Source organism: Perissodus microlepis, chromosome 20, assembly GCF_051167445.1.
Source record: "Perissodus microlepis isolate ML-2025 ecotype Zambia chromosome 20, ASM5116744v1, whole genome shotgun sequence".
Taxonomy (NCBI): domain Eukaryota; kingdom Metazoa; phylum Chordata; class Actinopteri; order Cichliformes; family Cichlidae; genus Perissodus; species Perissodus microlepis.
In genome coordinates this window covers 25549612-25577592 of record NC_140480.1, presented here as the reverse complement: position 1 = coordinate 25577592, position 27981 = coordinate 25549612, and the positions used below count along the sequence as shown (strand labels likewise).

At 39.0% G+C, this 27981-nt stretch overlaps 1 protein-coding gene across 3 annotated transcripts in view; it reads right to left on the bottom strand.

Moving 5' to 3' along the window:
- Positions 1 to 25177, bottom strand: part of LOC146364643 (metabotropic glutamate receptor 4-like) — a 189998-nt gene extending 164821 nt beyond the window's left edge. Inside the window, exons 1-2 of one of the 3 annotated variants that reach the window (XM_084915998.1) lie at positions 24222 to 25177; positions 15551 to 15608 (exon numbers count right to left, since the gene is read on the bottom strand). The gene's annotated coding sequence lies outside the window, so the exon portion shown is untranslated. The remainder of the gene's footprint in view (positions 1 to 15550; positions 15609 to 24221) is intronic. The other 2 variants (XM_084915996.1, XM_084915997.1) reach the window with 2 other exon arrangements.
- Positions 25178 to 27981: the final 2804 nt, after the last annotated feature.

The window sequence follows — 27981 nt, the reverse complement described above, 5'->3', positions numbered from 1 at the left end:
TGACCGTGTCACAGATCGCTTTTTCATACAGCATCAGACTTGGATGAGTAACTAAAGCAGTTTTCATTGACAAAGTAACTTGCTTACAACTACTGTTAAACAGAAACATAAAGATGTATTTGTGGACTACAAGTAAAGGCAATTTTTTATTTGGATGCATTTACAATTTTTGAATGTAAGGTTGCAATCCAGTGTAAATGGGGTCTTATATGAAAATTGGGTATATTTTTAAGTTAGTTATTCTTTTTGAATGCATGAATTTCCCAAGGTAAGCTGGTTAAGGCTATTTGCTATTATGCAACCACACTGACGACGCTAACGGCGTCAACGCGTTAGCATGGTTAGGTCTTTGACGCATGAGTGCGTCCAGCCCCATGGACGGGGTGATCCGCGTTAATTCGCTAACGGAGATTTGAAGTGTTAATGTGGTTATGGCGTTAACGTCATTTAAGATTAACACTGACAGCACTTATATACATATATATATATATATATATATAAATAACTGAAATAAAAGTATAAAAGTTAATGTCCTAAATAATCTCTTAGCAATAGTCTTAGCAGTGACTATTGGTAGAGTTTTTATGCCAAGGTCTCTATGAAATTATTCCAATTGTTTGTGAATTCCCTTCCAAATGACTCATTCGTTGCTCCCTCCTCTCTCTTCATCCACTCATCCTTTCAGTACAATCACCAGGTATAATCTGAAAACTCCCTGCCCTTCATGGTACATTACGTGATATGTCTTGGACTCTGTAGTCTAGTTTTTTAGTCTGTTGTTTGTTTTTTTTTAGCTGCAGCAGTGTTCGCGTGGAAAGAAGAAGTGGAAAGAAGTTCTCCTGGGAAATGCTTTAGGAAGTCTGACGCATTGTTACTTTGCATTTCCACATCACGCTATGCATTCTCATAGCATGCTATGATGTCTCAAAGTGTGTGCTGCGGAGGAGCTCTGTTAGTTTAATATTTGATATTTCCTATGGGGTCCACTGTGTGATGATCAAAGATGGAGACAACCTTGAAATGCCTCCCTCAATTTACACATGGAGCGTATCAGTGAGAGAAAGTAGGCTGAAACTGTGGAGGCAGAAAGAGATTATAGTAAAGACAGCCTGTATTAAAACTGAGAAAGAGGAGAGGCAGAAACTAGGGAAGAGAGTGAGTTGTGTCTAAAGAGTGGGGGGAGGATTCACAACCTCAGACCCCATACTGACAGCTAATTAAAGCTGTTAGGCCCATGATTATCACTTTTTGATTTTCACTATAAGGCTTTCAGCAAAATGTAGTCTTTTTCAATCCAGTTGGTCACGCTGATCATCCTTACTGAAACAAAAACACACTGTCTTTGACACATAAACTTAAGGACCCATGTAGAAGTTCTTCTGCCTTCTGCATGAGCGTTAGTTTGCGCATATTGATGGAATTTGAGCTATGACTTATTCATCCTGGTTCATCTCCTAAAAAACACACAGTAATAGAGTTCTATGACCCGCTAGTGTTTGCTGAAAAGTGCAAATTTCCAAATTAGCTGAAATTTGGCAGGGCTATTTATATAGGATGAGGGCTTTCAAAGCTATGAAAATAATTCAGTTAAATCGACAAAAGTATGTCTGAATGAAACTGGTTTTCCCATTGAAAAAGATCTACTGATGATTGTTTGAATGAGGGGCACGGTGGCGCAGTGGTTTGGACTGTCTCACAGCAATACATGAGTTAAGATCACTCGTCTTTTCTGTGAGGTGTCTACATGTTCTCCCCCTTCTTCTGAAGTAGATAAAGTAATAAAGTAGGCCTTATTCAGACATGGAAAAATGCACATTACACATCTCTTTAAGTAAGGCTTGTTGATATATAATCAAAGGTTTTTTATAAATATATAACATAATTTAAACATAACACCAACCATTTCAAATAGTTCTCTGGGAGGATATTCATAATGTTGAACTGAGTTTTTGAGACGGAAATTGACAAAAACAGCTCAAACTCTGTTCCCTGTCTGCCCCCTTGCAGAGGCAGTACGTTGGTGTGAACTAGTGGGAGTGATTGTAACTAAAAGTAAAGGAATTATTGTGCCGCAGTCCTAAAGTTTTGAGAGAAGGTGATTCCGACGGTGTTCAATCATCCAACAAGCAATTCTAAAGAAGTGTACTAACTGCTTATAGGGGTTCTTGAGTATATATTAAAGGAACGACGTGCTCACACGGTGTTTGACATCTGGCAGGCAATTGTACAGAACAGTGGGGAGTAAAGAGTAGGAGTCCTCACACAGGTTGTATAACTGATGGATTTACAAGTTGAAAAATTACCATTGTGGGAATAAGGCACACACGCCCACCTCTTATAGCAGCTTTTATATGTTTTTGCATCAGTTACCTCACTTCCTATAGAATACTGCTGCCTGTGTTTATAGTGCCCTAAGGACTGACAAGTGATGAATTCCAATTTGTTTTTTTACATATTCACTTTTTAATGCAATTCACACGAATAAAAATGTAAATATGCAGTACTATGCCAAAGTCTTGAACCTTTTTATTTTATTTTATATTATATGTTTATATTATGCTTCCAAAGAGCCAAAATTTCTATTTATTTTAAAGTGGTCTCGAGCACTTTTTCAGGCTATCTGAAGTTTGTTTCTTTGGCTCCTTTTTCACTCATTTGCAGTCCAGTCCTTGTACCTTACCATTTCCATATGAAGCTTTTGTGTTTGTATTCAAGCATTTTTTTTGTATCATTCAAGCAAGTTGTTCCAAAAACCAAAAATACCAAATATAACAGGTTGACGGTCATAAATATATATTTTTTGTTTTATTATAGTAGCCACTTATGAGATTTTAAGTTCAGTTTTGTGTGTTCAGTTTAGTATTTATAAATGATAATGATCATTAATGATTATTAGTGATCATAAGGTGTTACCGAGACATTTGTTAACCTAGTCATGCAAACAACGCATGACCTTAATTTATCTACATTTTGCTCCAGTCTCTTTTATGTTAATCAGATTTGTTTGCCAGTACATTTATGCAATTAGTGCATGTCTAATAAGCGGCTCTGTCTTATTATGCTGCTGTGTCTACGCTATGATTTTTCTTAATTAATTATTTATTTTGTAGAGTTTAAAATTTGCATCACCGCTCTGCAACTAAAATATATCGATTACCTGGTAAGGAACTGAACTGACATTTTACTTCAGTCCTCTGAATGCCAAGTTCTGCAGAAGTGTGTGTGCCATGTGTAGTGAGATGTTTGACCTTCCTTAGAGAAAGAAAGCTTCCAGCTGTTTGCAGAGTGAAGTAGGTGGGTCTCTGCTTTACACTCTGCACTCAAGAACATCTCATAAAGGTCTCATGCGGTTGTGGAGTTCACAAGAGCCGTTGCACTTCATCTTGGTGTTTGTGAAGGTACTGCAGAATTTGCTTTGCAGTGTGAATGGTGACATTTTCTTAGGCGACATGAACATTATGAGCAAAGAATGTGTCTAGGACTACTTCTGCTTGCTGTTGTAAAAATGCCTAATCATCTTTGGCTTGTACTATGTCACTAAGCTAAACAGTCAGTCTGACTAAATGGCTCCCCAAACCATCATAGATCCAGCACTGTTTTTAACTTTCTGCATATTATGGTTTCAAATCATTTTTCTTCTTGTAACTCTAAACCCTGTGCAGTAGCTTTTTGTTCCTACTGTTAAATGATCCAGATGTTTCGCTTCATACACGCATTCACATTCAGTGATTGCAAAGCAGTTTCTAAATTGCCGCCATTTGTTTGGAACCAACTTTGAGTAACTCGTGTTTATAGTATGTAGCAATTTCTGTTCAGTTTTTGTTCATAGTGTAACAAACAGGTGCTGTTTAAATTCTGTGTTGTTTGGCGGACAGGTTATGGGCTATCCTGCCATTTCTGCAATTTTTTAAACTAAATGTTATGACTCCTTTTAAGTTATTAAGTTTATTCATGTTTAACCCTTCATTTTCCTGATCAGCTGATGCAACCATGCCACAGTGTTAGTTTTTATTAGATCTGTAGATGTAGAGCTGTCCTTTAGACACACTTTATTAGAGTCAAAGGAGCTTGCAAAGAAAAGCGTCTGGACTTCTTTAAGTTGCTTGAAGACATCTCACCTCTCATCCGAGAAGCTTCTTCAGTTCTAAGGTCAAATGGTGGGGAGTCCCAGATTTAAACCTAGTGGGAGTATCCCCCCACAGAGGGACAAAAGGACCCCCTGATGATCCTCTAATCGCCTGAGCCAAGGTGTGAAACTGGGTGTGGGTCCCAATCAGCCAGGGTTTTGGGTGAGCTCATTGTGAAACCTGGCCCCACTTTATCATGCGAATTCCTGAGGTCAGATGGCCCAGGATGTGAGTGGGCGTTAAGGCGTCTGGGGAGGGAACTCAAAACTGGATTATAGATGGCAGACAGTTGGTGTCGTAAACCACCACCTCTGTTCAGTGACTGAGAGCCTTCACAGACACAATTTATTAGAGTTAAATCAATTGTTTCAGTGTGGATGGAGTGATATTTTGGAAATTTATCTGTTGGAAACTGGCGTATAAGTTGCTGCCCATATAGTTCATCCTAACGCATGGTTCCAGTGAACAGGATGCCTCTTAAACCTGAATTAAAGTCAGATTATGTCAATACAGTAATTACTCCAAACTTGCAGGGCGTCATCTCCCAAGCCTTCATAATATTGCTGCACAATCACTGTCTTTATCAATATCTGTTAATTAAGAGATGAATCAAAAGTGTTGGTGGAAATGAGCAGTCAACTCAACAGGAAAACATACTTTGATCAAAATATATTCCACCTGCACAGTTGTGCGTTGGTTAGCACTGTTGTCTCACAGCAAGAAGGTGCTGAATTCAGATTTAAAGGCTGACTGGGACTCTTCTGTGGGGAGTTTGCATGTTCTCCCCCCGTCTATGCGGATTCTCCCTGGGTACTTCAGCCTCCTTTACTCAAATATCCTCCACAGTCATCAGATCTGAAGCCAATAGAGTGCCTTTGGGATGTGGTGAAGCAGGAGATTCACTACATGGATGTACAGGCAACAAATCTGCAGGCACCGTGTGATGGTGTTGTGTCAATATGGACTAATGTTTTCAGCACCACAGACTGAAACAGCTGTTTCAACCACTCACCTTAAGATGAAAACTTTCTTTTTTTACTTTCACTAATGATTTTCACTGGATCTGCACTTTCACTGTGCAGTTGTATCACCAGATATGAGATATCCCAGGAACATAAATACTTATGATCTATGACACAGCTGAAGTGCATTTGCTGCAGACACCAGAGCTCTTCAAACGAACAAGTAACGAATAAAAATGTTGAAAAGTTGTCTGCCGCCACTTTAATTGGACTCATCTGTAAGTCAGGGTAGAGGATTTATTTCGTTTAAAAGTCAAAACATTTCTCATCTGACGTTATTTCACCCTCCCTATTCTGCTGGTGACCAGATGCAGCATAATTAAATGTTAATCTCTCAAACACTTCTAATGCAATATGCTTTAATACAAGCCCTTTAGTTAGGAGAAACGATAGTGCTTTCACACAGTAAATATCCCTTGCTGAAACTTCTTATTGTATTAAAATGGAAATGCCTTTGAAGAGACAAAAATCCTTAAATCTAACATCAAATAAAAATAACATTTTGGAACAATAAGCAACTATATGCTGTGAATGGGGCTAACAAATGTAGGAGTGACAAATACAGTGTTTTCAAACTTTTTACTTGCTTGTTTCACAGTTCCACAGTGAATAAATGAAGGTATCTGCCGACTATAAATGGAGCAAACAGATTATGGCAGAGTAGAGAGAGAGCAAGACAGGCAATGTCTTTCGACTTTTAACCAGCGTAGCAAATAGCTCTGTCTCCGTGGCACCTCTGAAAAGCTAGACTCAATCCATTAAACTGGCAGTTTGGTGAACTCTGCACAGCCCTTCAGAGCTTCAAAGCAAAAGATATATCCTGATGCTCCCTCATGGCTCAGATCCCATGCCTGAAGTGAAGAGCTGGTGCTTATCCTTAAAGACTTCGAGTAAGTTGAAGACGCTGGATCCTCCAAATACAAATAATACGAGACTCACACTGTGCGCATTCAGGAAATCACTCCACTAATTTAATTAGAGTGTAAAACAATAAAGAGCACAAAGAATCAGTCCACAGAGAAGCTCTGTTATTACATGATAACGGCACAATCCGTCCCTTGGATAGGCATAATCGCTTCATTTGTGTCAGATCTCTCAGTGTTAATTTGCAACTCTGGCTGTTATGAAGACTGTGTGAGGGAGAGGAAGCAGCATTTTTTAATATTTAAAAAAAAAAAAATTCAACATCTGCCTACAAGTGAGCATGACATTATACCCTCAAGAGTGGTTCTGGTTGAGGGTTTAGCTGTCTTGCCATTTTTACTCACTGTAGGTGGCTGGGTGGAGAGAGGTGACAGACTACCATGGACTCACGGTGCACTCTCACTACTCCCGGCCAGCCATTCAAGATGACAAGTGTCACTGCGCCATACTGATCTCTTTCCCCCAAAACAACAGCCTTGACCGCCTACAGGGAATATTGTCCAATTTGGTTATTTTATCAAGTTCTTTATTGTAAAGATGAGTAAAGACACAGAAGAGACTATCACACCTTATTATCCCTTAAGTACCTCTTTGACCTGTGTTGCAGTATACTCTGGCTCTTTGTACAAAAGAGCTGCATCTGCAGCATCTCTTGCTTTCGTCAGACCGTTGTTTGCGATCCTGGTCATTAAATCTTGTGTAAGTGATTTTCTTTCTATGCCTCTTCCTTGTAACCCCAGGTTTTCTTTCTTGGCACTTACTCAGAGGAAGAGAGGAGGGTCTCTTGTGTTGGCCAAACCTCTGGTGACAAGCCTCATTACATAACCACTGGCAAAAAGTAAAATATGCAGCAATAGGAGAGAGGCAAATATGCTGCAGTGAAAATGGCCTTTGATATGTCAGACATGTGATATAATGTTTCTGTGATTTTGTGTATCATTGGATTCATATTAGATTTTGTAGTTGTGACATTATTTTTTTGATTAATGCTTTGATGTTGTTGTTTTCCTTTTTGTCTTGATCCTTTTTAAAGTCAGTTGAAATGTGTCTTTTAACTACATTCTCATCTATATCACATTGTTGATGGCTATTGAAGGTACAGACAGTTAGTTATACTAATGGCCTAAATAATTAAATGCCAACTTTAGCCTAATATTCTTCCTTTTGTTCAGTTTTCTCTGCATCATAGTCAGCTCGGTGATAGTACTATTGCAGCTAATGTCCTCACTTCAACCCACTGCATCAAGTTCATCCTTTCAGTCCTCCTCTTTTTCTTTTTCTTCTTCCTGCCCTTCTTTCTTTGGAATATTTTGATCTTTGTAAATCTAATTTGGATTTTTTTTTAGGTCAACTTAAACTGAAATTTTAACAGTAATAGTAATATTTTTGAAGCAGAGACTTACCAAAACATTGCACTGCTGCAAGATCAGTGCTTACTTTAGAGATGACTAATGACATTTTCACTACTAAAAGCTGTTGTGAAATTTAAAGACTACACTCTATATGAAGCCAGTCCCCAAGAGTGATATGAATACAGTGCTTGAGTCGGCACCCTCTGTCATTGTTTCTACTAACTGCTAATTAATCTCTTCTTTCCCTGAAAAAATGTAAAGTTAAAGCATAACTAATTTGACAAAATCACATTTGACTGCATACGGGTATAAAAACAGCTTTTGTGCATCCAGTGATAATCCCTTAAAAGTCTGAGTAACGCGAGTCAGTGTCAGTTGAACCAAGCAGCAACTTGCAGAGTTAGAAAACTAAACCAGTGTGGAAATATCAAAACCTACAGTTCCTTGAATTTCTTCAAAAAGCCAACCCCAAGTGGCTTACATACCTTTGTTAAAAGGTCCAGCTATGCTGCAGATATACCGTGTTTACAGCCAAGCAGAAAACATAGTTTTGGTTTAAAGAGTGCACAAACCACCGGGTGACATGATGGTGGCTTGGTCCATTTTTTTATACACAGTCCACTTTAGCTCTGGCAGAAAACTACAAGTTTGTACCTGCAGAAATCTGGGAGTGTGAATAAACTAAATTAAGCAAAACTCTGGGAAATAGCTGTATGCATGCAATACAAAAGCTGCTTTTATGTTACTAAACTAGCTACCAGCCATGTAAGTAAGCATACACATTCTTTGCAGGCACACTTATGTATTGCGTGCCAGATTTTTGCTTGCTTAAATATTGCAGGTAGTGAATAACTGAATCATGTTTTCCCATCCCCTTTAAGCCAGAAATGCAGAACAGACTCTCTGACGCTCTGAGGCATAAGGGTTTATCAGTTTTGTTACTGTACCAAAGTTAGGTGATAGATTCAGTACTTGTTATCTTGTCAGCCTGTGGATATAACTGCTGATTCCTGATTCATGCAGCCTGCAGACTTTAGAGAAATCCTCTGCTGAAGTTACACACTTTTTTGTGCTGTTAGTTGTACCTTTTTGCAGTTTGCTTAAATATTGAATTCAATAAAAGAGCAATTGGATATATTAAATCTCTCGAGTACCATTGATGATATGATGATATAGATGAAAAAAAATACACAAAATACAACAACGAAGTTTAACCGCTGGTGCAGTTACAGCATTCAGACAACAGTCTAAGCTTTAGGCTATGATATGTACAATTAGCACCCTTTTGATTTGGTGGCAAGATCAAAATATTGGCTCCTTGTTTGTTAATTAGGACAGTTGCCTCAGAGGAACAGAGCTATTAAATCAAGATAATTATCAGACAGTGTCCCATGACGAAGAGGAATGACAAAGGATGGTTTTTTTCCTTTAATGATGTCATACCTGTGTATTCGTCTTTAAATTCAGCATCCTGTCTGCAGAAGCGTAGCTCAAAAATGTATCTTGTGTGTAATTTAATAAGGTCAGGAGAAATTAATGAGCCCTTCTTTCTTTTTGAAAAGCCATTGCTTTCCCCCAGAGAACCATTTGTAGCTGCAGATGAGTTAAAAAAAAAAAAAAAACTTTATAGTGAAGGTGTGATAATGGCATATGACTAATTCAAATACTCTACACGGATGCCTGAAATGAACAGAAGAGTGTTTTTATGAGCGGTGCTGACTGACTGATTCATAACATTAATGTGACAAGGACAAAAAAGAGAAACAAGAAACAGATAAGAAAAACATAACAATGAGAATTTTCTTTCAGAAGGCTCATGACCTTTAAATTGAATATTCCACATGACAACATCGTGATATTTTGAACTTTTCAGTTCCATTATAACTGTAATTTACTGTCAGTGTTGGCAAGATACGCACATGGTCCTCCTGGGGTGCGCTCTAGTGCTGTTATCTTTAAAAGAATATTAAGTGTTGTTACCGTTGCAGATGAGGTAAAAAAAATGTAATGACCCAAATCTGGGGAAGACCTTTGATTGTAAAGAACAAAGGAAGGAAAAGGAGCAGAGAAGAGAGAAACAGTGCCATCCTTCTCTGTTTTCAGCCAGGAACTCACAGAGGAAGTGTCAATCTGTCAGAAGCTGGATATAATCTTCTACATTGTGACGCATGGGGAGATCATGGTGCCCTGTCACCGGTAGTCCTTGTCGTTGATTAAGGCTTTTCATCCTCCATTGGGCTAAGCTCTGGGCCGCCCGCACTTTGTCTTGTGACATGTGTAATTTCCTCCTCACAGTCTCCCCATCTTGATAGTGAGCTAATAGAAACTCTGTCCAGATCCACTTCTAATGAAGACAGATCCTCAGATGGCCAAGCAGTCTCATTTATATTACCAGTCTTTCAACTTGTTTTAAGTAGATTAGACATGTTCTATGCGACAACGAAAGAGAGAAGGGTGGGGGTGGGTGTGGGGGGTGTAAGTGTAGGAAAAATAATTCATAAAGGGATTTCACAAGGCTTCATAATTTAAGCAACAACATAGCTTGGCTAAGAGTTTGCTTGATCTCTTTACAATTACGAGGGCTGTCATAAGAGATTGTAAATGTAATCAGAGAGTTGTAGATGTTCATGGAGCAGATCAGTTTAGTGTGGCTCAGTAGTTGAGAGAATTGTAGAGGTGAAAAGTTACAATTATCATCATGACTGATGCCACATTAGCCTCACGTTAAAATATCTAGCACATATTTGAGGGTAGAATGAGGAAGTGGGCAGCATATTCTTCTTCGACTTTGAATAAATTATTATTCTTATTTTTAAATAGGTGTCAATTAGTTTTCCTGGTGTCCTGCAAAAACTTTCAGAACTGTTTTGTTTGGTTTTTTTTTTAAAAAATAGGATGAGAAAATACTGAGATCAGTCATCTAATAACATTTTCTACGGACTGTATATTTTTGTGTAGGTGGTAGATAGAAAAACATATAACAGCACAAATATAGATAAAATCCTACACAAGTTATCTAAAGCTTGGCATGTTGTGCTTTAAGGTTGTATTTTTCCATTACTGCAGCAACTGACCTCAACCAGACTTACATTAGCCTCTAATGATCCTGTGCATCCCACTCGAGGCTCGGGGGAACGGGCAGCTCTCTGTCACAGACACTCTGGTTTAATGAGTTTGTTAACCAGTATTGCAATTAATAATTAAGTACAGCAGGTTTTTAGATAAATCTTTGTAAAACAAACAAATTATACTAGATGACTAATCTGGTAGTCGTTAGTAATGTTGCAGTTTGTTTGTGATTTGTACTCAGCTTTGCAAATTTTTTGGTCATTCCATTGAATTGTATCCAGACATCTGGATTTTTAGACATTGTGCTGAGCCTATCACCTTGTCGCTGTTCCATTATCAGTGCTGTGATGCCATAAGATCAAACGTTCTTATTTAAAAAATATCTAATAAAAATGTAAGTTTGTCTAAAATAATCTAAGTCTGTTTCCACAAACAACTGTATTTGTGTTGGCAGAATCTATTTTCTAAACAAATCTGATGGTGTGCTCAAAGTCCTCAAAAATTTGGACTCATTGATGTCAATTCTTGCAAACAGTCCTGTAAAAATCCTTATCGGATTGGTCTGACAATGTCAACGCTATCAGCCTCAGAGAAAACTGATGAAACAGATGTGATTTCTTCAGACTCTTAACCTGTGGATTAAAAGCTGTCACAAGATTACTCTGAAGTGTACTGCAAGAAAATTAAGAGTAAGACAGAAGTAAAACATATCCATTTACACCTTAAACATCAAAATGTGGAATCTGAGAAGATTAAGAGGAAATATCTTTTTGGTTGAAGTGCCCTGAAAACCTGGATATCCAAAATATGACAAGGGACCCTTCTAAGGTGTTACAAGCCAGTAAGACCAGAAACCAAAATTTATAGCTATATGCCCAGTTGTCCTACTTGTGTTTTTTCATATAAAACATTTTGATCTGAAAAGAAATCTATAAAGGTGTCAAGTGCAGACTACCAGCATGGATTGGAATTAAAAAGAGATACTCAAGTAACCCAAAAGTTATACATACATGTAGTTTTGTATATGCTTTGGAGAAAAGTTAGTACTAATAAGGAGATTTATGGTTACTAAAATGTATTACTCATTAACTTGTATGTTGAGGTTTGCAAGCTAATATTTTTGGTTCTCCATGTTGTCACATTGGATGGCCCAAGTAGCTCTAAAGTTGCAATTTATTTTGTACCTTGTAGGCAAATACACTGGTCTAAATTCCAATAAACATCTAAGCTATTCCATTACATGCAGCACCACCAATCTGTCGGTGGAGATTATTCCAGAATTCAACCCTGTGGTCATTTATGAAGGGTGCAGCTTTAGAGGAAATGTGTTGTGCATTGGACTGGTGGATGCTAAACCCCGCAAACACATTAACATCAAAGAAAACTAAACTCACCAATACATATGCATTAAACATTAGCCACTGATCTTTAGTTATCATTGCTGCTACAGAGAGAAGGCCACCAAACAAGGTGGTGAAATTACCCAGGAAAACATGCTGAACTCCATGGGGGAAAAAAATCCATAAAATGGAAAATAATGAAATGACTTTGTGGTGAAGTTTCAGCAGTAACCCCCTTTCCTCCTCATAATTAAAACAATGCAGCAGGATAGCAGAAGTCAGTGGCATATAATGTATACCAGAGCAATGAATGTATAAGGTGTAATAGATTGTGAAAGGAGCAGTCTGATGACAGAGATGGAGCATTTCATTAGAAAGGTCTGAATCAAGTCTGTACAGGTGGGTTTAGTGCGACGTTTTGATGGAAGACTGGAAGTTAAGAGTGCCTACACAGTACACCTGGAAGATGGCCTTTGGTTCACACAATTAGAGTTCCTTAGAGTCAGCACTATTTTGCATATTATTTAAATTTGGGGGGAAAAATAGCCAGACTTGTTCCTAGTGTTCAAAATTCTAATACAATCCATTGTTGTCTACTATTGTTCTTAGTATGCAGAGATATACAAAATACCAATACAGCCATTCATTTAAATATCTAATTCAGTTCAGGTAGGAGGAACTGACTGTAGACTCAAGTGGAGATACCAAGGAAAAGGCAGCTGAAGATCTGCAAGTGAAAACAGCACAAAACGGATTCGTATAGGAACAGAAGTCATGTCACTTTGGCTAAAAGCAGTTCTTTTCTGTACTATGCAGGAACTTGGTTACTATTGATATGCAAGTAAAAACCTAACTGACAATTATGAGAGCTGACCTTAGTGCATTATTGGTTCAGATTATATTAAATATGTTATAATGACTTCCCTACCTTCTTATACATGAGTTTTAGAAACTGAACATTTTAATTCAAAGAGAAGACTGGTTTCATGTCTGTTTGTTTTTTTTAACCAAAAAGCCATGAAACTGCAAAAACAATTTCTTGTTTCAATTTCTTTAATAAGTAATTTCTTTTCAAAATAGTCCTTGATACTTTGTGAAGAAAAGGTTCTATATAAATTAGATCTAAGCATGCTTTTACTCTACTGGCAGCATGTTATACAGACGACTGTAGATACTCATTGTTGCACCTCTCTTGTGCCCTCCTTCATACATATTGACATTATTTTGAACCAAACACTGAAAATTCAATAAGACCTGTAGCCACTTTGTTGTTGTGTAATTTGGCATACCTCAGCCACCCGTCCACTCAAACCATTTCCGATGAGGCTTCGGCGAACAATAGCTGGATCAACTGAAGGGCCAGATGTATCTCCCAGGTCCTGTGTCAGGTCTTTGCTTTGTTAGGCCTGACACTTTTGCTTTTGTCGCCTACTTCTTTGGTTTCTCTAAAATTTTTAATGGCATGCCATTCCAAGATATGCCAAGGTTTTGGCTAACAGCTCTTTAGGAATCATCTTGTTGGTGCAAAAATCCTATTTTATGCCTGTCAAACTGTGTTATGTTTGGCATTTTTCATAGATCCAATGAAAGAAATGAGAGCAAATTATATGTTTTTTCCCAAAGGCTACTAAGAATAAAGTGTCTAAAGATACTATTTAAATGGGTACTTTGCCAAGTTGTCTGTTATGTGTAGACACAACACTGATAACATCCCTGAGATGGGTGAATTTTTTATGCTTTAATGAAAGATCAGCATCAGTGGTTCAACAGATAAAAAGAAACATTCTTCTGAAAATGGTCAGATACAAAGACTGGACTGAAAATTATGGACAAAGCAGCCAATGTTGAAAGAAATACTTTGAAAGACCTTCAAAACTAATGCTCAAGACTGCTTTAAAAATTACAAGTCTGTGTCTTTAGAAGCAAATTATAAAGGAATAAAAAAGAAGAAGCACTATAAAGAAATAAAGGTGGCTCAAGACTTTTGCACAGTACTGTATGTCCTCCAAAACAAAACTAGAGCAACTTGTACAGAATTTGCCTTTTATGTTCCTTTTTATGCTTGTTTGTTTTTTCAGAAAGACGATGTATATTTTTATTCTTACAATCGAGTATGTTGGTGGAAAACAGCAGTACTTAATCTAGCGGAACACCCAAATATATCAAATGCACTGCATGCCACGCACCGATATTTCTCTACATGGGTAAGACATCCAGAAAAGAAAAGCCTAAGGCATTCTAACAGTACCACTGAATGTGTGTGTGTGTTTTGAGTATTGCTCACATTATGGGGACCTAAATCTGTTTGCACAGTCAGATAATAGGAACAAGAAAGCAAGTAGTGTAGATAATTAAACTTTAATGTGAAGCCATGCCCACTGGGGTAATATTAGGCTAAGGTTAAGTTAAGTTATCAGTAGTTAGGGTTAAAGTTAGACTAAGTCTCCATCATACATCAGTGCAATGTCTTAAGAGGTAACAGATACACAGCTGTGTACGTGCATTGTTCGGCTTCATGCTGCTGAGCTGTGAAGCAGCTGGGGTCTGGAATAGTGTTTGTATTGACTGAGGAGAGTCTACAGTGCCCCCATTAAAGTTGTGCTGTAAACAAAGACAGGACACGGTGTGTAAGTCAGATGAATTTCAGGTATCTTGAATCATGAAACAGCCCACTGAAAATGCAACACACACCTGTGTACAAATCTGTAGACCTTCTTGTAGTAAGCAAGGAGTTTCCTAAAATAAACAGTAGGTGGGCATCTTTTTAAAACATTTAAGCACTGTTATTACAGTGTAAGTAAATATGTTATATTTCCGTTATATTTACATGGGATGTTAGGCAATTAGGCATCTTAATTAAATGCTCGAACCAAGTAAAGTGGCTGCTTTCGACATAGAGAGCAGCTCTACTCCAAGGCCCTCTTGAATCACTGAACTCCTCACCATATCTCTAAGGGAGAGGCCAGCCACCCTTTGAAGAAAGATAATTTCTGCCGCTTGTATCTCCAAGCGGTTATCTGCAATCACTACCCAGAGCTCGTGACCATAGGTAAGGGTAGGGATGTAGATTGACTGCTAAATCAACAGTTTGCTTTTGTGCTCAGCTCACTCTTCACCACAACTGACCAGTACAGTGTCTGCATCACTGCAACCGCAACCTCAATCCATCTGTTAATCTCTTGCTCCCCTAACTCATGAACAAGACCCAAGATACTTAAAGGACAAACAGACCAGGACCTCCGCCAGACGTTCCCAGCACACCTTCATTATAGGTTTGGGTGTGCCAGGTCTTTCCAGCATCCTTCCCCATCACCTGATCCAACTCACCACCAGGTGGTGATCAGTTAACAGCTCAGCTTCTCTCTCTCTTACTCAGTTGTCCAGAACGATTGGAAAATCAATCATTGACCCGCAATGTTGGGTGTCTTGGTCCCAGGTGCACTTATGGAGATGCTTATGTTTGAACACAGTGTTTGGACGAACTGTGGTTTGTAGAGAAGTCCAATAACAATACACCATTCAGGTTCAGTGCCATTGATCACATGAGCATTGAAGTCTCCCAGTAGCATGATGGAGTCACTGAATGGAGCACACTCAAGCACACCATTGCTATGACCGCACAGACTTATTAGGGCAGCTAGTTAACAAAGGCACCAGCTGCACATGCTTCCTCCAAATGGACTAGGAAGTAGAGCACAAGGAACAACTGGGCCTACCTGATGTTGAAGCTGTCCACAAGGGAATACACTCCTGGCCTGAATCTCCAACCATCGTCTGTAGAAGACATGAATGAAATTACTTACTTATTCCTTTCTTCTTTTTCTTATTTTCGGGAGATAAAATCAGGAGGTCCAGTTCTTTGTGTGTGTTTTAAAAATTAATTTACCCGACACATAGATATTATACATGAAAGCTGGGACTAGTTGACATGGTATCCCTTGTGTTGCCTCTGCTTTAGTAATCAGGACTTGGTGTAGATACAGACATCTCATTACCAGTGAACTGAAATGTCATATTCAGGAAGGGCAGGGGAAATGACAAGGATTCTCTGACTAATGGCTTCTAAAAGATCAAAACACAATTAAGTGGACCTGCAGCGCACATAGTAGCCCTACAGACCCATTATGAAGCAAAACACAACAAGTGAAACAACTAAAGCCTCTAATGGCAGCCTCCCTTTACAGTTTAATGTTGTTAAACACAGCTCTGTGGATGTTGTTGGAGAGTGCAATATGATTGCTGCGCTGAACTGTTGACAAAGAGTGCGGGAGACGTTGAATAAAACATCATCCAACATGTTTGTTTTTTTGATTGCTTGCATGTTTTACTTGAGCTCATTTGCACCAGCCAATCAACTGTGAGCTGAGGTAGCTTGCATGCACTTCTGCAAAGTCAATATGTTAATGCATTTTGCTCAGAAGCAATACTACTGTGCTGCCTCATACTTATCCTAAGCTTCCTGTCTTGCTTCGTTTATATTAGATTGTGGAGATTTGACTTAGGCAAAACAAGCAGAGTGGGGGATTGCAAATAAATCATTTCCACTGTCTGCTATCATTATACCTATGTTGGTCTTTGAAGGAGCGTAGGGTATAGGATGAGCCCTTTTTACGTCTGCCTTCCTATGAGGCATTTTCAGGCTAATTAGAAAATTTGATCTGAATGGTGGATCTATAAGCATTCACTGTAGAACAGAACAGGAGTAAAAGGGATTAGTGCTTGGTTTGCAATCTTTTTGCAAGATTCGCTATGACTTAACAACTTGTCACGTCATGAAAACTGGCCAAAATCAGAACTATTTTTAAAAATCTTTTTTGACATTAAATGAATTTAGAATTTTCTCAGTCGCTGCAAAAGGCTCATCCATCCCACCCCGCTATGCACATAATTGAATATCTCCTTGTGGTTCTTTCTTTGGAGCCAGTCACTGTGGCACACTAATTGTAATCAAGGCCAGGAATAGTTCACATAGAGATGGGTGGCTGTTGACTGCAGGATTTAGGAACTCATCTGAGCCTTCCCACTGCTGCTGGCAAGAGATTTCTAGCTGGCGCTGGTGTGCAGAACAAGGACTAATCTGTAGTGGTCTGTTGCAGCTAAGAGGAACTGGCCCCGAAGTCATGTATTATGGAAAGAGTGGGGATCATTTTTCCCACTCATTTCTTCAATCATCTGCTGTAGACTTATTGTATCTAGAACATTTATACTGAATACATTTATGTTTGGATTTTATTAATTTTATTGTTTGGTTTAAGATCAGTTTGACTGTGCAAAAGAATTTAGTTTTTAAGGCTCGTGGGGGAGTTCGTGGACTAAAAGTCTTTAGTCTAAAATATGCTCATACATATTCATGAGTAGTGGGCAGGCTTCAACAGACTGACAAAGAAAGCGGGAAAATTCCTCAACTCACACATTGTGAATATCAATGAAAAATGCAGAAGCAGCCCTCCTTATTAAACACAAGCCTTGTGTGCCCTTTTTAAGAGCATAAAAACAGGGCACAGCAGAGGGTTAATGTCTTGAATGCAACAAAGATTATGAAACCATATAAGGAAAAAAAGGCTTGTTATAATTGCCCTCTAAGCAGCATCACAACCTCTGGCCCCCATGTCAAAGTTTTACAGATTGTGAACTAGCCTCTTACCTCTATTATGCTTGCATGTTAGAACTAATACAATTAAATAGGGAATGTGGAAAAAGGAAGCGGCATGTCCAGTGTTACAAAAACTCCTAACCAAAATACCATTAAAGCTGATATTTCTGCTCTAAGCAAATAAAGTCAAGAAGATCCAAATGACCTGAAGACATCATACCAAACAACAGGTTAAGTGCTGACTAAGGCTGCTAAAAGAAAAGATGAAATAATTCCCATGGACTCTGTGATTGAAATTAAAATTGAAAATTGAAAAACAGCGCAGCTTCACCGCACGCAGCCAAACAGGTAACCGATTAAAAGTTTGTTTAATTCATGCTGACTGCTGGGAGAGCATGAATAAAAACATGGTTTGTCAATGTTACTCACACCAAACAACAAGCTGATTACTGACACTGTCCTTCCAAGAAAAACAACAGTAGCACTCACTCAGCAGAATAACATTTGTTTAGATTCTAGTGACATAGTTTCCTGTTGCTCGTGTCTAAGGCAAGGACGATGATACTGGGTTATTTCTCTAAAGCCACAAAGGCTGCAGAGGAGGAAGTCGGATAGACAGGACAACAAAACGCTGAACTTAAGCACCCTAGATTATGTTTGTTTTCCTTTTTGCACTGACATTTGACATAGGTTTTTATGTAATCTTACCAAAGCTAAAAACAAGCGTTTTATTACCCAGATGGCTAAGGTCCTAAATCTCCTCTCCTGGTACTGATTAAATTCCTAAATACTCATCTCTGTTCATCAGAAATACATATTTAGAAGGTTTTTTTTATTTCAATCAAAATTATCCCTTGATGCTTTCAAATGGCTTAGATGTAATGCCACGCCTTTCCCTCTTTTAGTATGCACAGATCTATAAATATGCAAATTGGTCACTGCCTGCAAGCTCGAGTATACCTGTTTATCTTCCGCTCCGCTCACACGTTAAGGGTACAAACACATAAATATGTTTTCCTTTTAAAACATGTAGCTTTTACTACTTTTATGACTGGTGCTCATTCCACGACCCCCAAAAACCCAGCTGACAACGTTTTGGTATTCAAACTACAGCAATGAGCTCCTGTGTAGTTGGACAGGTTACAGAAGAGACTTTTGTAAATATCAATGCAAACATCCATGTTTTCTTACTGACAGGATCTTATAAGTCACAAAACCTTTATAGCTAGGCTTACATAGCCAAACAAGATTTTAACTGGGGGTACCACCCAGTTATATCAATGCCCACTCAAGTATGAATATAAATCTTTTTTTTTTTTTATCTGTCCGAGTCCTAGGCCATTTGTGATTGGTTTACTAGTGGACAATCCTCTCACTCTCACTATGAAGCTGACGCTTTCTTTCTCATATTTACACTCCAACAAGCTCGATCGTTGTGGCACTCCAAAGAGTCTCTCACGCCTCGGTCAGAAGAATTCCAAATGAACCATCTTGGATGGCGCTTGGTGACAGTAGGTCTGCTGCTTTAAAGATCTGGTGTGAGCTGGAATACCATTTTAGCCGGAACCTGCACCTAGTGAAGAAGCAGCTCATCTGCTGCATCGAGTTTACTGGGGCTGCTGAACATAATTATTATCACCATGAACATAACTCTCTCCAACATGGGGGAGCAGGTGTCTAACCACGAGATAGGATACACTCAGAAGAGGTAGGTGATTAGTGCTTCATTGTTTATTTGTCACAAAGTAGAGCTACTTATATTTGCCAAGGAGTGGTTCATTATGTATGTGTGAAATCCTGCCTGTGTGAGGCATGTTACATTTCTACACTGTACCCTGCTTCGTGCACCATATCAGCAAGTCATGGGACTGACTCCAGCCCTTCCACGACTCTGACTGGAACAGCTAAGAAAATGTATGGATGAATAATAACAGCAGCTACACAAATAAAATGATGAAGACGAGACAAGATAGCCTTTAAGGTTAAACAAATGCAGGATCTGCACATCGTTTGTGCACATCACACTGTCCCAATTATGTGTGTCAGTGCATGTAAACGCGAGACTGCAAATCTTTGTCAGAATGATTTCCATGTGCATGTGAGTTGGTGTCAGTTACTTAAACAGATTTATTTCTTTACAGTGAAGGGTCATTTCCTAAACAGTGAATTGTAAGGACAGGACAAATGATGTCCTGACGACACATCGGAACAGTTGCATGTTATAACCGCTAACTGTAGATTGTGTGTGTGTGTGTGGCTAAAATGAGGAAATAGACATATTTATTTTTTGGTGTCAACAACCTGATTAATTATAGCATCCACCTAAATCTGTAGTCATAACAGCTAAATATGAGATGTTCTAGATGCTTGGTTAATTTAACGCTATCGCTTACAGTTTGCCTAACAAGTGAAAGATGCTCAGTTCGATCCCAGGGGGAGACACCTCAGGAAGGGCATCCTGCAGAATACTCTGCCAAATCAAACATGCACAGCTACCTGCTGTGATGACCCCTCTTGAATAAGTGAGCAGCCAAAAGTAGCTTCTTTTTACTTTCAGTTTAGAGCGTGTCCTAATCTTTGTCTGTCCTTTATTTCTGTGATTTGGATTTAGGTGTTTGGAATATGCTGTGAAAAACTCAGCCAAATCTTCCCCCGTGAAATTACACTTTAATCCAACACTAATCAACAAATCTGTCAATTATACATCATAACTGATGCCCAAGGAAGAGCACCATGTCCTACTTGGAAAACATGAGTGTGACGAAACCATTTGCAGCCCTAGTTTCATAGAAGTTGCGTAAAATATAGGCTAAAAAGGAACACAAGGGAGGGAGAAAGAAAAATATGAGAGAGGAGTCCAAAAGTTTCGAGAAGTTCAAATCCCACTTTAAGCAAAAAAAAAAAAAAAAAAACATTTTTGGTTTCAGAACTACAATAATTGGTCTCCGCAGAGTCTTGGAAAAGAAGGTGATACCACGCAGAGGAAACACACCTCCGTTCCAACATTCATTAAATTCAAAGTGAGCAGTTATTTTTCAAATAAAAAACAAAACCAGCCATCATTGTTGAGAATTACTTATCAATTTATTAAAAGAGTGTTATTAAAACACATGTATTATACTATTAATTGTTATTCACAGTGTTCCACAAAGACATGAAAGGTACCGCTGTTTGTGTGTTTTTACGCTTTGTTCAGCAGTAATGGTGACATAAGGATCACAACACATTTTCAGAATAATTAGTGCTGAATCGATGATCAGTCCAAAGAGTTTGTGAATGTTTTCTTGCAACTTTAATCAACTTAACTGATTTTTTTTTTTAAAGGCCTTGATGACTCTACGTTTAAGTTGGATCATGAGCAATCCTTCATCTTATGACTCTGAAGGCTAAATCGAAACCCTGTTGTCTGAGTCATAACAAGTGCGTTGTGATATGGATCCATTATGCTCTTGACTTATTTGAATGAGTTCCTCCTGTCAAGGGGAACAAATTTAAGCATCAGTTTAAACTGCAGTTTGATGCCAGTTTTGCTGAGGCCAGCAAGTGGCATTACAACATTTGATAAGAACAAAGATTAATTCGACGCCTTGTCAAATACGTCTCCATTATGAACAACATGCTTGCTGGAATGGAAAGATTATTTCCTTTATTGTTTGTGTTGTAAATCTTGTAAATTAACCAGAGTGTCAGTGGCTGTCATCTCTGATTAGTGTCAACAGGCTTCTAATGAAGATGTTCCAACTGTAGGCGGGTTATAGCTCTTACGCACACATTCTGTGATAAGACAGTTTACTTATAGCATGGTGGTTTTACACAAGAGCACCTGGACTATAAAATATCATCAAGAAAAGTACGCAAAGCTTGCGACAAAACTATTTTTTACCAGACAAGACACACGTGGAAGAAATGAGACGAAAACCAGAAAGCTTGTTAAAGGATCGTAGAGAAGAAGAAGCAGCAGTTTAGAAAATAGGAATGTGTGAGGAATGGCTCTGCTGTTGTTTTGGAGATCATCAGACTGTGGTCAGCACAGCGAGGCCACACAGACGGCCCCCCGATGAACAGATGGACAGCCAGGAGGAAAAGCAGAGGAGGTGATCCAGAATGCAGACACTCCGTGATCAAGAAGCAGTGATAAGGAACAACAGTGAAATGGATATCTAAAGAGAGAAGCGTTGTCTGCCTGCCTCATCTTGTCTGTCGGTCTCTATGCACTGCTGGATGTGAATTTCAGCGCTGACGTATGCTCTTGCTTTCAGCACAGTGTGAAAAGGAAAAGGAAGAGAAGCCAGTGAGGAAAATGATTTTCTCTGCCCCGTTCCTCTAATGTCATGCTAACTCCTAGCAGCATGAAAAATTAATTAACATAAGATGAGGGAAATGACAGTAAACATGTCCTGGATGATTTTCTGGGTATAAAGGCAACATTATCAGGTCTGGAACACTTAAAGTACAAGAAAGCCCATTTGGATGTAAAGTTTAAAACTAACAGGTTTTATATAACCAGTGAGCTTTTTAGTCGAGTTTCTCTGGGATTTCGATCTAAATTAGAGGGGTTTCTGTGTGTTAATGAGTGGAAATACTGGATGTTGTCTCGCACCATTAAACATGCATACTCTGAAAGTGAAGTGTAAAAAATATAGATGTTTTTAGATTTTTTTTTTCTTTTTTTCTTTGGAAAGCAAGCTTTTTTAAACTGCCAAATGTGTGAAGGAATTGTTCTTTCGCTGGGGTTGGCTTCTGGCACGGCACTTCTTCGGTTGCATTAAAATTTCACATCTGATTGGTAACCCCTAACTTGAACAGTGAATTCTGAACTAATGTAAACCTTTAATCAGTAGGTCTTATTAGGGGTGCTGCACAGCTTCACAGGGTTCAGTTCAGGGTCAGTAAATGTCATCTTTACACATTCTGGGCTCAGGTCTTTGGGAAAATCATGAGACGTGTTTGAAGAAGTGCACTTTATTTAAATCCTATTGTCTTTCTTATGATAAAGACAATTTGATATTATTGTCTTTAAAAATAGCAAAGCCAAATGGTAACTGCAATACAGTCGACCAGTCAAACATTCAGAAAGCCAGGATGACTCTTTAATACTTTATGTTCTGATTAAGGCCACAAACACATGAAAACAAAAAGGGGAGGTCAAAAATCTTTGTCCCCACTTGTGGATCTTAGTGGGACTTGTTGGGATTTAAGATTAGCACATTAAAAACTCCTGTTGGGCAAATACTCTGGTGCGTTTGTCGGTAAGACTTGATCTTTCCAAAAAATTCACCATTTCTGTTTTTGTTTATACTATAATAAATCTAAAATTAAATTTAAAAAAAGGCAAAGAGTTGTTGCTGTTAATGGTTCTGATGGGTATTTAAAAGTGGTTGTTTGGGGATTTGAAAAGACTTTATTTCAAAAAAATATAAAAAAAAATACATTAAATGCTTCAGTTTCAATTTTATTGGCTCGGTGGAACATGTCTGCATGTTTGCGGCTGATTCAAGAAGTGCTTAAGGAGCATCTAATTGGTCTTTAAAGACCCACCGTGTGCAAATACCAAGTCATTTTTATTGTTGTCATTTGCTACCACATGCCTTTCATATTTTGTGTGAGTTTTGAAGAGTATCAGCTCAAATTAAATCATTCTCACTAATTGAAATCCAGTGAGGCATTTGAAGTAGATGAGGAGGTTAGGCTTTGGAGAGATTTAGAGTGGAACCTAACAAACCTGCAAAAACCAGACTGTCATAAAAATTAAAAAGAAAGTGGAAACAGAGCATATCCATTAAAACCTCTGTGTGGAACAAAAAAAAGGATAAAATAATACCCTTCATACCAGAACAGTGTTTAAGCAGATTTTCTTCTTATTTCTTTATAAATCTAGGGAAATTGCACTTCTTATCACTTAAATTTAAGAAAAATCTTTAAGAAATCAATGTATACTTTGTTTTGACATAATGAAACAACCATCATGTATAACCTGCGAGTAAGCAGAAACGTGAGCTCTAATCAATGCATTCTCCAACAGAGGTGCATTAGCCTATCAGAGAGGCGTCACCATCACCCACCAGAGCGTCAAGTCTCACTTGAAAATAATTAAATGCAAAGATGGATTGGCACCTATTCTTCCAGACAACCATGTAAAAGCTGGCATATTTGTCATTAGCAGCATCTTCATATCTATCTTAAATGAATACATTACTTTAGGATTACCGTGTGTGTTCACTGATTACTCCTATAGACTTCCCCGATTTGCTTCTGCAAGGATCTAGCCAAGTGGATCGGAAAAGAGAGAGGGGTTTGCAGCGGGAGCTCCTATAGATACAGCTGATGAAGGGCTTCATTGTACTGCCAAGCCCCCCCCCCCAAATCAGCTCCACGATTACCACCAGCTTCGTTCTTCCTCCAAAAGCCTTTCAGCAAATGTGATTCATCTGTTGAGTATGTGAGCAGACAAAGACCACGGCCTCCCCAAAACAGGACTAAATCTTGCGATGCACGCATACACACCAGGAGATTTGTAAAGTCACTATTTGATATTGGGTTTAGTCAAAAGGCAATGAAACAAGATACGACTGCCTTAATTGTTGGTGTGTGTTCTTAATATAATGGACTACTGCTTCCAAAGCACACCAAGATGCCAATTAAGTAGCTTAATAGGTTAGACTGTTTTGTGCAGCATACTCTCACAGGCAGGAACCACAACACAGCTGCGTAACTCTGGGATGCTTGGCTGTCATACCACTCCTAAAGCTCGCTGACGCCAGTATAAGAGTGTAAAAGAAAAGAATACTGGTTACCTTTAAATCTTCCTGATACAAGTGAGCCCAAAGTGGAGGAGAAGAACTTCTGCGAGCTGCGATGCCGTCCAGGTTTCTTTTTTCTTCCAGCGTCTTTGTTTGGCGGCACCAGCTCCAGTCAGTTCTGGACTCCCTCGCTGTTGAAACGCTGCTTGCCGCACAGATTCAATTCAAAAGAAGAGCATGACAGGTGTGGGAAGTGAACATACCAATGTGGATTGTAAGTCGTGAAGAAAATTAAGCGCCCCGTTTAAATTCAGTGTTACTCCCAGATTGGATGTTTGAACAAATCCCCTGTTTCTCGATCAACTCTGCCGCTCAGACGCTGTCCAGGAGCGAGCGGTGCTGAATGAGACTCCAGAGGTTGCAGAGATTTCCTACTTTTTTTTCCTCCTCTTCGTCTACTGATTCTTCTGTTTGACTGCACAAATCTTCCCTCCCACCGCGCACGACTGAAATTATCTCTCCTCTATCTTTTTTTAAGCGCTTCAACAAAACACACAGCACTGACACTATTGGCAACGCAAAAAAGCGACAGGGGGAAAAAAGTGGTGGGGGAGGGACAGGGACTGAGTGAGTGAGTGAAACCGTTGCTTGATCAATTGAACTGAAATCAGCTGCATTTAAAGAAAAACGGATCAATAAGTCAAACCCCCGAGGTGGACACTTAATTTGAGCAGAGAAAAGAGTAGGCGGATTTCAGGTTGAAAAGAGTCCTTGTGCGCTCGATTTAAGCAGCTGACAACTTATGTCAAGAGTTGTGCCGTTTCTCACATGCACCTGGATGATGCATGAGCAGGTGATTTAAAAAGATCTGTCTCCATCCCTGCTGTCAGTCTCCTGTTGCAAAGATTTAGGCGTAAAACTGTAACTGCGCTCTCGTGTATTTGCATCACACTTTCCTCACTGGAAGCCCCGCTGGCTCTCCCTGCTGCTGGCGTCTGCTAGGGTGAGATTATTTACTGTAAGGCAGTGACGCATCTCATCCTCACACACACACGCATACACACCATACAACAAAAATATGCGCGATGCTTGCAGCTGTGGAAGCATATTTGTGTGCGTTATCGCCATTTCAGACTCTCTGTGGACATGATTGTTGCTCGTGGATACACCGCGTTAAGCAAACCCGTGCAGGGTGGGCTCCCTTCCAGGTTTAAGTCACTCCGTCTTCCTCTGAGTGCACTGTTGCCTGAATTCACATGCAACACGCAGGCATTAAATTTCATTCTTAAGGCGCCGACTAGCGCATATTAAGCTCCACTGCCGTCGCTCCTTGGCGCTGTTCGTTTGTCTTTTTGAGCACTTGAGGAAGTTCTTAATCACAGTCTCCATTTTTTTATGCTGCCATCCCACCACACGCACAAGCACGCAATCTTGTGCACTCACACGCCATGCTCTGGACTTTTATGTTCAGTGATTACCTCGGACCCTCCCCTGGGAAGGATCATTTTGCTTGTTGGAATCGCTTTTCTTTATAAGTTTTGTCATTACCGTGCAGTTATTGATTCATCAGTCTAATCAGCTGCACCGTTCTCTCTCTCTCATTAGTGAAAGAACAGAGCCGATCGAGCTGCTTCAGTCACAAACTGGACTTTAATTTTGGTTCGGTTTGTTGTGCCTGTCAGAGAATCCTTTTTAGGGGTCGTGAGCTTAAAAACATGAATTGCCCGCTTTGCACGAGTAAATATCCACGTGTACGTTAAGCTTAATATTCAATAACGAATCAATGAGGAAAATCCTGTTTCAAAACTTGAAATGGTCAGCTGGTCTGAATTTTTTAGTCTATACTGAAATGCACAGAAAGGCTGATAATAAGTGCGAGCCTATATGAGGAGGGTTATTCAAGAATTTATTAATAATTGATAGTTTGACTACTAAATGACTTACTAACATTCACAGCAGTGTACTGGGTGGCTGATTGTTTCCATTCATTTAATGGACTTTTCAGTCATTAGCCCTAAAATCCATTTGTGAACTACTTGTTAATATTCACAAATGCAGGCTTGATAGATTAGTCTAAGAACCCTTTAGCTTAATAATTTAATAACATAACTGAAGACAAGTGACAGAAGGGAAGCTGTGGGCCATTATTAAAGCCGTAAATTACAGTGAAACCTGTCACGACCGCGGTGTGGCAGACGTGTGGAGTTGTAGAAAGGACCCAAAAGGCGGCAGCTCTGGTGCAGGTGAGTATTTATTTACAGGAGTGGGTACAAACAGCAAAGGTGGGTGAACATGAAACCGGAAACCTAAACTGGGTAAAACTAACAAAACAAACCAGAAACGAAGATGCAGGGAGGTCCGGGGAAATACACATGGAGAGATGCAGGGAGACCGAGGGGAAACAACACAGACGAACCAGCAACTACTAGGACAGAAGACACAACTTAAATACACTCAGAGAACACAGGGAGATTACACACAGGTGGGGAACACAGCTGGGAGTGATTAACGTGACGAGACTAGGGAGGCAAACTGAAAACACTCACATAAGACGCAGACCTTCACAATAAAACAGGAACTTACACATGAAAGGACACAAACTAAGAAACGCGGACTAGATACAGGAACACACGGGCAGAACAGAGTAAACACTAAACAGAGGAAGAACAGAACCAAAATCGCAATAAGAGAAAACACAAAACGCTGGGTCAAAAGGACCCAGGATCATGACAAAACCTTTCTCGTTTCTTGTTCTTTAACTGTATTTATAATTTTTTAACTTTATATGATGAAACAACAGTCAGCATTTCACCTTTTACAAAGTGTCATCTTCACATGAAGTGTCAAACAGCTGTTGTCAAGGGTAGACAATGAATTTGGGCTTTAAGTAAAACTTTTCACATCAGAGGACTTTATTCTGCTTTATTATGTTTTATATCATTGCGAGTTTTCAAGTGTTGCTCTATTAGTTTTGGGAAGTGAGTAATGGGAAGACATTGCCTGAGGGTCTGTAAAAATACTACCAGCATTGATCACAACCTTCTAGTATTTTACCAAACAACTGAATAATTGATGGAGAATCTTCTCATATATAACTTAACTTTTTTTTCTTTCAAAATAATGATTAGCAGCATTCGTACACCTATACAAACTCTTTGCATGAGGTGATCTGAGTAGAACCAATCAAAGCACCTGTCAGGATTTTTGCACTTAGTAAATCTTTTATTGACCAAAATAGATCATCAAGTAAATGTGTTTTGTTTTTTTTGTTTGTTTTTTTACAATTTTAATAATTTAAGAACAATGAAGCTTTTGACTTTCATTCGTCCTTGGCCTAAGCATCTCGATAAATCAGTAGGCTGTTAAGGACACTAAAACCAAGAAAGCAGTCGTAACCATTGAAGTTAGAAAATCTATAAATTGATTTTAGTTCAGATGTCATGCAGCCCTGTTCAAGAAGCTTTTGGGAGTTCTTCATAATATATTGAAGAGCAAGCTGAACAAAAAAAGCAGCAGACTAGTGGAAGATTCTGCACAGCCTGGAAATCCAACGTTTTATTTTTATTTTGTTGTTTTTTTATTACTGACTGAATCAAATAATTAGTCTATGAAAGGGCCCATCAACTGCACGCTATAAGCTCCTTCTTAGGTGTGGTTTATTAGAGAATGGCATCAAACTTACCTAAAGTCATTATTGGTGGTTATATGGATGCTTCACCCTCCATCCATCCTTTTTTTTTTTTTTACCACTTATCCAATTTAGGGTCACGAGGGGCCTTGAGCCAGTCTCTGCTGTCATAGGGCGAGAGGAAGC